An 11,466-nucleotide genomic window follows, 5' to 3' on the forward strand; every position below is an offset into this window, starting at 1 on the left:
TAAATCTGACATGTGTATGTAAATTACATAGTAATTAATCAACTTCTCTAATTGGCTCTACAACGTAAATAAAAACAGGTTGTCCGTCTTTTTTTTTTTTTTTTTTTTTATGTATTGTCCTATGACTCATAACAATGGGATATTTTGTTTTAAACGCACATCTACTTTTACACGATTTTTTGGAAATGTGTTTTTATGCATTATGCTATTTATGAAATAGCGAAAAAATCGATTCAGCTTCGACTCACTGATTCAAGTTCAAATCGATTAAATTTCAGGTAAGAATATACAAGAATAAGAAATTTTCCCACTTTTTGAAAAAAAAGCGAACAAAACACTTAGAAAAGCGAATTTCAGGCCATCAAACCGTTGCTTCATGAAGATAAGCCATGAGTTTAGAGTGTCTAGGATCCATTTAGCAGAAATAATGACACCACATGTACAAAACATGAACATTTGTGCATTATTTCGGAATAATGGCAACAGTTACTTGTTTTTTGTTGCACCTGCTTGTCAAACCAGCTGTCATAGAATATCAGAAGAGGGCTCATTCAAACCAAAAGTTGCAGTTTTAACGGCTTTTTGAGGTGATGAAAGGAATCTTAACAGATGCAAAGTACATTTTCGTGTTCGTTTTAATTTTCAATGCTGCTCTTTACTTTCGGATAAAAAAGATGTTTTGTTTTCTTTAATTTTCATTAAGCAAAGTCTTTGTGGCCTGAAATTCTCCTTAATGAAATTTAGAAATGAAATCCCTTCTTTGTTCACTTTTTTCTAACAGTGCGCAATTTTTTTATTCTTTTAACTTTGATCAGGTAAGTGTAAATCTATACATTTCTTACATTAATATTCACATTGATAATAGTGATAGCATGATTTTGTACAGTACTCAAGCACTTTAATACATTCAGGATTTTAAGATATTCCAAACAAGATGTACTTTCCATACAGAAAATAAAATAATGAAACACATATTAATACCCTGGTAACCACAAATGACCGATCCTTCGATCCACAAGTTCTTGGCCAAAATGGTCTGGGTTAACGAAATGAAAATGGGGAGCTTCTAATTGATTTTGCCCTAATGAATGACATTGTAGTTCGTGTTTCGGTTTTCTTAAAGGCACACACACAAGTACTCTTGAACATCACTAGATTGAATAACCAAATATCAATCTGATAATGGCCTTACAAGAAGGAGATTGCGATCGAGCCTATAAGACGCTTGGGCCTATAGAGGAGCTGACAGATCAGATCATAACCCAATGATATCCAAACTCCATCTAAAATCAAAGAAGATATGCAGCAAAAAGACAGTCCCAAAACCTGTTTTAGACTCTGAGAAACTCCAGGACAAGACATTAAAACAAGATTTTACAATGGAGCTATACAATGGATTTGAAGCCCTTCTTATACCAGGGGAAACTAAATGTGAAATAGTATGGGAAGCCATGAAGAAATGCTACCACAAAATAGCTAAATCATCCCTGGACTTCCGTAGGAAACCTAAAAACCAGTGGCTGTCCAAGCAAACTTGGCAACCAATTGATGAAAGAAAAAAGATGAGAATGTCTGTACTCCAACAGCAAGTCCCTGATCGTCTTGTTTTCCAAAACGAACAGTACAGAGCTCTTGACAGAGCAGTCACGAAAAATGCCTGTACAGATAAGCGAAACTTTCTAGAGCATACGACAATGGAAGCAGAAGAAGCAGCAGAAAGAGAAGACTCAAGAACTGTTAACAGAATCACCAATGATATCATAGGGAAACTGCCGACAAATAGAGACGGCCCCGTTACAGATCCATCGGGGGTGCTGGTGACAGAACAGAGTGCAGTCAATGAACTATGGGTTAATCATTTCGAAAATTTATAAAATAGACCCTCCCCAAAAGAACCCCCTGACATTCCAGAGATTCCCGTCTTCTTCCTGAATATCAGCACGGATCCACCTTCTGCCAGTGAGATACTAGAAACAGCAAAATAACTTAAAAATTGCAAACCTCTGGGACTGGACTGCATATCCGTAGAGATGATAAAGGCATCAATATCATCATGTATCTATCTCCCTTTGGTCTTTACTCTTCACTCGGATTTGAACAACGGCGAAAGTACCATCAGACTGGAAATGCATTACACTCATCAGGATATTCAAAAAAGGAGACGCAACCGAACCAGGCAACTGCCGGGGTATAATTTTACTGTCAATACCGAGGAAGATCCTCTCATGTATTATCCTACAGAGGAGCCGAACACCACTTGATCATCACCTCCGAGACGAACATCATGGCTTCCAGCCAAATCACTTATGTGCGGACCTTATATTCGCGCTTAGAATTCTTTTTGAAGGAAGCAGGAAGTGTGGAATCTGTGGAATCTCTGAAAAAATAGTGACGATTATTATCGCCATGTATGAGGATGCTGAATGTTGCTACAAGACACCAGAGGGCCAAACTCGTTTCTTCCTGATTTTGCCAGGAGTAAAGCAGGGGTGTGTTCTACGAAAGAGATCTACGAAACCTGCACACCTCCATTCTACCAGAAAGGGAGGACATCACTGCAGCAGCAAACATCACTGCATCGGCGGCTCCTCCTTGATGCCCTGGGTGCCTCAGGAGGCACGGGCGGATCTAAGGTCTAAGGGTAATGCATTTTATGCGGCTCAAAACTTGATTTGTAAGAAACTTTCTTAATTTATAGAATAAAAAACATTTTATGAGTAATAATTTATTACTAATAAATATGCTTTCTATTTGTTTTTTAAAAATATTTATAAACAACAGAAATTTTTAATTGGATATTAAGATGATATTGACTTCAGCTGACAGGTATTATAAACATTCCTATCAATTTTTTTGTTGCCTAATAAATAAACCATTGTTAATTTTTTGAAGAGCTGTTGTACCCTGATAGAACGTAACTCAGAAATCAGGCGTCAGTTTCATAACTACCCAGTTAATTAGTTATCGCACAATAGTTCCTTAACTAAACACAATTTGTGTCAAAATGACACATTATATCAGGGTTGCCAAATTAACCCCACAACATAGGTATATTGTATGCGGTATTGAGCGTTCCTACCTTCTTCATAAGAGACTTACAAGGGGTAACTTACAAGAGTGGAAACAGTCGCTAGTATCATAGAAAAAACCTCAACATCGTCTAGCGTTTTGCGACACTTGGCATCGTTTTGCGACACTTGGCATTTATTCATTTTAATAATAACTTTTGCTTGTGAAGTTGTAAAATTAGTGTAGTAATTACTGTCTGATCTCATTTTCCTGACATAAAAAAAATGATTACAAACCTTGAAAAAACGCATACTGCCACCAAAATCTAGATGGCGTTGATGGTATTTTTGCCGAAACCAATGCCAGTTTCCACCCTTATAAGATGCTCATATTCTTTGTTCTCCATTATAGTTTTGGGACAAATCATGTCTCGTACGTTTCTTTTTGGCTCAATCTTCGTGCATGCGCAATGACGAATTTTTAACGATGGCCGTGCTGGGGACATATATACATATATATCTCGGCCGTTCTGGAGACATTTTATGTAAAAATGACACATTCCCATGTGCCTGGACACAATGACAAAAAATTGACACATTGTAGAAATTTGGAACACAAAACGGCAAAGAAAGGACACATTTTTTTAACATAAAACTAAACATTTCCCAACTGGATATAAATTGTTTTGAAACAGAAATATCGCTTTTCTCCAAAATAGTGTTTTCTTTTTTTTGAGCATCTAAGTTTTGCCAGAGCTGCCGTAAATAAAATATTTTCTCCAAAATATAGGATTTACATGTTTTTATGAGTTTTGTGCTGTGACATTAAGCCATTTTGTACGAATGTTTTATATGGATTTTTTTCATTTTCGTTATATTTATGTTAACCGATCACTTTGAAAGAAGTTTAAAAATTGTCTTTTGGTCAATAACACAATTGGTTCATGGACCAAAAAGTTTGCAACTCTGGCCATATTACAGGCTTAATCCAAAAATACTCCTGCGAATAAAGGAAGGTTAAAGATTAGTCAGGATTACCTCCCACCTAAAAGAAAAATTAAAACCGCTAATTTTTTTAACACTTAAGTGGAGTTGCAAATAAATATTTCTGTTTTTATGTTACATATATATTTAATTGTATATATTATATATATTTAATATAGTATCTTTGCCTTTTTTCTAAATCAAAATTTTTGCTTTGTACCACGAGAGGGTGGAAAACGCCAAATTTCTCCGGTTCAATTTCTTCAACTAATAAAAAGGGCACTAGAACATTCAATTCTGTTATAACAAGCTATTTTTACATATTTTAGGACCTTAGGTTCGGTTGATTTCCTCTGGTGAGAAAACAAACACGCATCCAAGGTCATACTTTTCTGAAAAAAAAAAATTATACAAAATACCGCATTTTTTAGATGAACGCTTGGAACCTGTTCCATGGTGTCCCTGATATGCTGAATCTCACGGTGTAATTTTCAACGAAATCACTTACCTTTTTTTTGGGAGGAGGGGGGGGTGTTTCATCCCTTTTTATATTATCAAATTTTTCCAAGCTGGCAACTTTCGGTGAATAGCTTTAAACTTGATGCATTTTAGATAGTAAGAATCGCTATGATAAGTCAATTCTTTTGATTTACGTGTTATTATAAAAACTTCTTTTTTAGAGCTAGCATTGTTATTAGGACGATCCGCTCCTTAATTATGCTTCGTCACCATGAAGTGTTTGACTCTAGCTTTGTTCCTCACAGTAGTTAACTGTACTAAATTCATTTACTACTCATTACATTACTTGTTAGAAGTTACTAACTTTGGATAGTTTCAAAGGAAAGTATCTGCAATTGGCTCTATTCAGAAATTCTATCACGCTTCTTATCCCTCCCAAACATAATTCATTTCTCGTTAGATTACTTATTCGAAGTTACTCACTATAGACAATTTCTATGGGAAGTATATCCAAAAGGCTCTGTTCAGTAATTTTAGCATTACTCCACACTGTCTCCGAAATTATATTGCTTTTATTCTAAGTTACTCATTTTAGCAAATTCTAAGGGAACTATATTCCAATGACTCGGCTCAGACATCCTATCATGTCTTCTCGTCACTTCTAAATAGAAAATTGAAATCTAGTTATGAGTGCAATGGTGCTCTTAAGCTAAACAGGACAGAATGGTTACATACATGTTTTATATTCCATAGGCTATTTCCAGAAAATAGTTATCTACTTCTTGAGTTAAGAGCGAACTGTCAATAAGTCAAATATTCTGTAAACACTGGTGACATTTCTTCAAATAGCTAGTTAAATATGCAATGATGACATGGGAACAAAAAAGTAAACAAATAAAACAATTTTATTTCCTTTTTGGCTTAACTCGTTAACACAAAACTATATCATTTACCTTTGTTTTATGCAAAGGTATTTTGTAGATCAGTCCGTATTTTCAAAATCCGTCACTGTCACTCCTAAGGGTCAAATGTGACGATGCTAGGCGTATTCCCTCCCCTCCCCCCAAAAAAGAAGAAAATATCCCATCGAAAATCCCTCTCACGGAAAATTCCCCCATTTGCCAAATTTGGGCACCTAACAAGAAAGTATGAGAAGTAAAAATAATGAAGAAAAGAAGGAATTTTAGAACATTCTACCCACATTCTAAAATATTGGCTGAAACTATGGTGTAGAGTATCCTAAAGTATTTATTTTTATGATAAACATTAAAGAAAATAATTCGAAATTAGTACATTCATTTCATCAAATTGTCAATTAATTATGCAATAAAGACTTGGGAATAAAAATGAAAACAAATAAAATTTTTGACTCCCATTTTCGCTTAACTCGTCAGCGCAAAACTATGTCGTTCACCTTTGTCTTATGCAAAAGTATTTTACAGTTCAGTTCCGTTTACAAAATTCTCAGATTGCTTGTAAAGGTCATCTGACATCTATCAATTTCTAAAATTTTACCAGACTCGGTTTGCTAAACTGCTCTCAAGGGGAGCATCAGCAAGCCAATTTTGGTCTTCAGTCACAGTCATTTTGACCTTCTTAATCTCTGTTACATTGCTAATCCTCCCTTTAACAAGATCTTAACAAAGGGCTTTTGATAATTAATAATTTACAAACTTTTTCCACAAAACAAGTTTTTCAAAGAAAAATAAAGAGCTCCATGAAACCAAAAATTAGCGGAAGTAAAGTCAAACAATCTTCCAAGCGTAAAACAACCGCAAATCGCCATCAGTAAATAAATGAAACCCAAAACGAACAGAAATTACAATAAATAACCGAGTCAATCTCAAAGCAAGCAAAAATTAGCATGAGTCGGGTTGACAACCCCCATGCCTTCTAAAGACCCGAATATAATTTACACTTTACTGAAAACAAAATACATTAAAAGTACTTTTACTTTTTTACTTTAATAAATAAAAAATTATTAAGACTTTCAGGAATAAATATCAGTACATGTGTATTAAACTGACAATCCACGATCATTTGTTGTTGTTTGTTTTTTTTCAGTAAAGTGCAAATTAACTTTTAGCATCTCTCTAGATAACTGGAGGCTTAGCTTGACTCGAATTCAAATTGAATACCTATGGATTTAGCTGCTTACTCACGTTTTGCCTTTGGCTGCCCAGTAGAGTGTTTCTCCGAGTTTAAATTAAGCACAGTTTAATTAAACATATTTTTGTAAGTATAGAAATTAACTACGGTGAAATTCTGGTTTTGTATAATCTGACTTTTGGAATGTTATTAAAATCGTTTGTTTCGCTAATTTATTTGAAGTTGTGGAAAGATTCCAAGGTAAATAAAGTCATAAATTTGCCTCGATACGCCCAGCTGGAAATGAAGAATTTGTAATAATCTTAAATCTCTAAAAGTTTAACGAGACACCTTTGCTTTATTGAACTACCAATGAACCGGTCCTTTAAGTCCTGCACCGGTCACATTAAGTCATAGATTGCATCATAAAACCATTAAATTTAGTTTACAGGGAAGTACTCACTAGATCATTCGGTCTAAATACGACAATAATTGCGAAGATTTAAAGGAAATGGGAACTTCGTGGGTGGTTGTGAAAAGGGAGGCATTGAATAGATTGGGGTGGCGGAGGAGCGTGCGTAGCTGTGCTGGCCTCAGGCGGCTTGGTGCTGCGGTGACTTTTTAGTAGTAGTAGTAGTGGTAGTTGACATATCACACAAATGTAAGGGAGGTGGCAAGAATTTTTAGATTAAAAAAAGAAAACGCGAAATAAAAGGTATTTTTGAAAACCAAAGGGCGAGGGTGGTTCAATTCCTTTTTACTTTTTTAAATAATTTAAAAAGAAAGTGATTTTTTTTCAACGACAGGAGAAGGTAGAAGATTTTGAAGATGTGCTAATAGCACATCTGCTAGCTGCTATATGTGATATAGCAGCATGCAATATGTGATAATATAGTGTGATAATATGTGATATAGCTATATGTGATAATAGCTGCTATATGTGATATAGCAGCATCCAATATGTGATAATATGTGATATAGCTATATGTGATAATAGCTGATATATGTGATATAGCAGCATGCAATATGTTATAATTTGTGATAATATATGTGCTGATAATATGTGATATATGTGATAATAGATGCTATATGTGATAATATGTGATAATATAGTGTGATAATATATGATATAGCTATATGTGATAATAGCTGCTATACGTGATATAGCAGCATGCAATATGTGATAATATATGTGATAATATAGTGTGATAATATGTGATATAGCTATATGTGATAATAGCTGCTATATGTGATATAGCACCATGCAATATGTGATAATGTATGTGATAATATGTGATATAGCTATATGTGATAATAGCTGATATATGTGATACAGCAGCATGCAATATGTGATAATATGTGATAATATGTCATATAGCTATATGTGATAATAGCTGCTATGTGTGATATAGCAGCATGCAATATGTGATAATGTATGTGATAATATGTGATATAGCTATATGTGATAATAACTGATATATGTGATATAGCAGCATGCAATATGTGATAATATGTGATAATATGTCATATAGCAGCATGCAATGACATGAAATAGAATAAAAAGTTTGTGACACTTTAGAAGTGAAGGAAGATTTATTTTGTGATGGAGAGTTAGACCTGACTAAATGGATTAAAAACTAATAAGGCCCCGGGTGCTAATAGTATGGTAAATGAGTTTGTTTTCAAGTATGGGGATTGTGAAGTTAGAGATAAATTACTGAATATTTTAAAAGTGAGTTCAAAAATGGGCAGTACCTAGCGATTTTAATAAAACTTTAATTAAATTCCTTTTAACTTTTAAAACAAAGAGGCTAATCTTAAAAAAAGTATATCTTAAATCTTTGCTTCTTGTATATCTAAATATATCTAAGTATATCTTTGCTTTTTGTGAAGCAAAACACTGTATATTCAATATACAAACAGCATAAATAATATGCATCCAGTGTTGACAAATATTTCAATCAAGGTGGTTAGTACAACCGGGAACTTCCAATGCTGTCAGACTATTCAATCATATTTCATTTGAGCTAATTTTTAATATTTTCCAAGCATGTATGCTAGAATATTTTCAGGGACTGCCTGAAATATGGCAAGACTGCCCAATCAATTCTGAATAGTTTGGACACACAAATTAAATTAAATATAATGGAAAAGATAGGGTGATCCTAAAGGGTGTTCAACAGCCTTAAAATCCCTTACAAGAAAGGTGATAAGAGTGAATGTGGTAATTAGTATAGATGCATCAGCTTGCCGCGAACCTGGCAAAGGACAGCTCAATTCAGAGGCACTTGGTCTAATCGTTCTCTATGTCGTCCTGGCAAGGGCCGCAAGTCAGTCATCAGCTTGGTTTCTGTTGGAAGCATATTACTTAGAATGATTATATTTTTTAGACTTAAAGATGTTGCAGAGAAAGTTCTAGGAGAATGACAGTGTGGTTTTAGGAAAGTGTGGGTTTGAAGCTCTTATAGTGATAATTGAGGATCTCCTGAGTAATCAGACCCCTTTACTCTTTAGCCTTATAGATTAAGATCAAGAGTTAGATTCAGCCGGTTGAAGGGCTTAGACGAAGGTCCTATCACTGCAAGGTATACCGGATAAAGGCACTAAAGTGATTAGTGCTTTTTACGAGAATGACCTTTCTAAGGCAGGGAATGAGATATTCTATTTCCAATCGAATGAGCCCTTTTCGAAGTACCTACGACAACTCCTTTGATATTAAGTGCGCTGCGGCACTTGTGTGCGCACGCAAAAAGCGTTTGCGGCACTAAAAGTACCGGATCAAGCTGCCGTACTGCCTGGTTCACAGTCTGCTTTATTTGCACGAATTTCCGCTACAGAACAGGAGCTAGTGAAAACTAGGGAATCTATAGTTACAGAGATAACTCGTCAGGTTTCTGCCCAGTGTGGCTCGAATGCGAAATCTGGTCTTAAAGATACAGCTGAGACTATAATTAGCGAGTTATATAAGTCTGTGTCACTAGAGCTCAACCCCATATTAGACCGTATCGAGCGTGAGTTGAAGATGTATAGAATGCAAACCCGTAATCTGGAGAATCAAATTGAAAAAATCGAAGTCAAGCTAGACGATATTTATCAAGAAAATATGTTGGACAGTCTTTTTTTCAACGGTCTGAAGAAAAAGCCAGGAGTTGACCTTAAAACGACTATGCTCAGTGTCCTTTCGACACGGATGGGTGTTACTGGTATATCTTCTTGTGAATTATCAAGTGTTTTCCGGCTTAGAATGAATGGGCCTCCTGCCACCAGTGACAAAGTTGCCCCAGTTTTAGTGCGATTTGCTAGTAAAGAATTTGCTCGAAAAGTGTTCTTACAGAAGTCTAAACTAGCTGGGTCTGGAATCTTTTTGTCGAAATCCCTTACAAAGCGACGTCGCGACCTGCTAAATGCCGCAAGGGATCGCTTTGGTGTTAAAAATGTATGGACCGACCGGGGCAACATACTAGTGAAGCTACCTGGTGAACCGTCTGCCCGGCAAATAAGATCTCTTGCTGAATGCGTTTAAATTCGTATTTGTGTTGTTTTCTGTCGTGTTTTCTTCTCTGTACAGCGTTGTTGCCTTTTCTGTTTGTCTTTCTTTTTCGCGATTTTTTCACTCTTATTGTTATTCGCATAAACTGTTTTGGTCTCCCGTTTATTTTCTTCTTTCTTTTCCTTTTCTTTTGAGGGATCCGTTTTGTTTCGGTTTTGACTTTAGTATTTCTTTTATTATTTGCAAAAAAATGTCTTGGTCTCCTATTTTTGATTTCTTACTTTTTTTTTCTTTTTTTTATTTAGATAGATATGTTATATGTTTATTTATTTACTTTAGTTGGTTATTCACTTAATGATTTAATGAGCCGACCTTTTAGTTTAGAAGAGGTTTGATAGGCACCAATAGCAAGAGATGTAGAACCGTGTATAAACCAAGATAGATATCAACCGTTAAAAATAGTGCTTATGTCCAAAGATTAAAGTTAGACCCCGGGGAAGCCGATTCGTTGCGTATATGTGCCTAGAATTGTCACCTCACTACTGGTTATGAAGATGTGTTGCAATCTCTTTCTGATTCTCAAGGAAAAATTAGTTTTATTGGTATATCTGAAAGTTTTTTTAGTCAGGAACACTCTTTCTCGCTGTATTCTTTTCCAGATTATAATTAGGAGGCAAAAAACCGGACGTCACTTCACAGAGGGGGAATTGCGTGTTTGATTTCAAAGTCATTGACATACCAAGTAAGAAATGATATTGATGTTTGGATAGAGGGTAAGTTTGAAAGTTTTAGTATTGATTTAAATTTGGGTAGTAGTAAATTTTTGATTAGTATTGTGTATCAGCCACCGAGCGCAAGCTGGGAAGATTTTGAGCGTGGATTTGATCAACTTACGCGTGCGGTGTCTCGGACAGGTTTCGATTTTATTTGTATGGGTGATTTTAACTTTGATCTGCTATCGCTGAATGGAGTGAATCTTGATTTTTTTAATTTGATGGTTGCTAATGATCTTTTTCCCCTAGCTAATATTCCAACACGGGTTACGAGTCATTCAGCTACTCTCATTGACAATATTTTTGTTGGTTCGAAGTATCTGGACCGCAGCTATGCTGATGTGGTTCTGTACCCTTGTTTTGACAATTTTCCAGTACTCGGAACGGTACCTTGTGTCCTCATAAAAAGAAATGAAATAAAAAAAGTGAAGACTCGGTCGCTAAAAAAAGAGAACTTACATAGGTTTGGTGATGAGTTGAGCAGCACTGATCTTAGCGAGATTTTGGAGATAAAAGATGACGCTTCTGGGGCATTTGATTGCATGATGGGGATCATACAGCCAATTTATGACAAGACTTGCCCAGTTAAATTTGTGAAACCGCATAAGGATCAACCCAGGAAGCCTTGGATAGCTACAGAAATTCTTGAAGCGTCACATTTAAG

The sequence above is a fragment of the Artemia sp. Qi Xiang Cuo genome, chromosome 21 (genome assembly GCF_049724085.1).
Source record: "Artemia sp. Qi Xiang Cuo chromosome 21, ASM4972408v1, whole genome shotgun sequence".
Taxonomy (NCBI): domain Eukaryota; kingdom Metazoa; phylum Arthropoda; class Branchiopoda; order Anostraca; family Artemiidae; genus Artemia; species Artemia sp. Qi Xiang Cuo.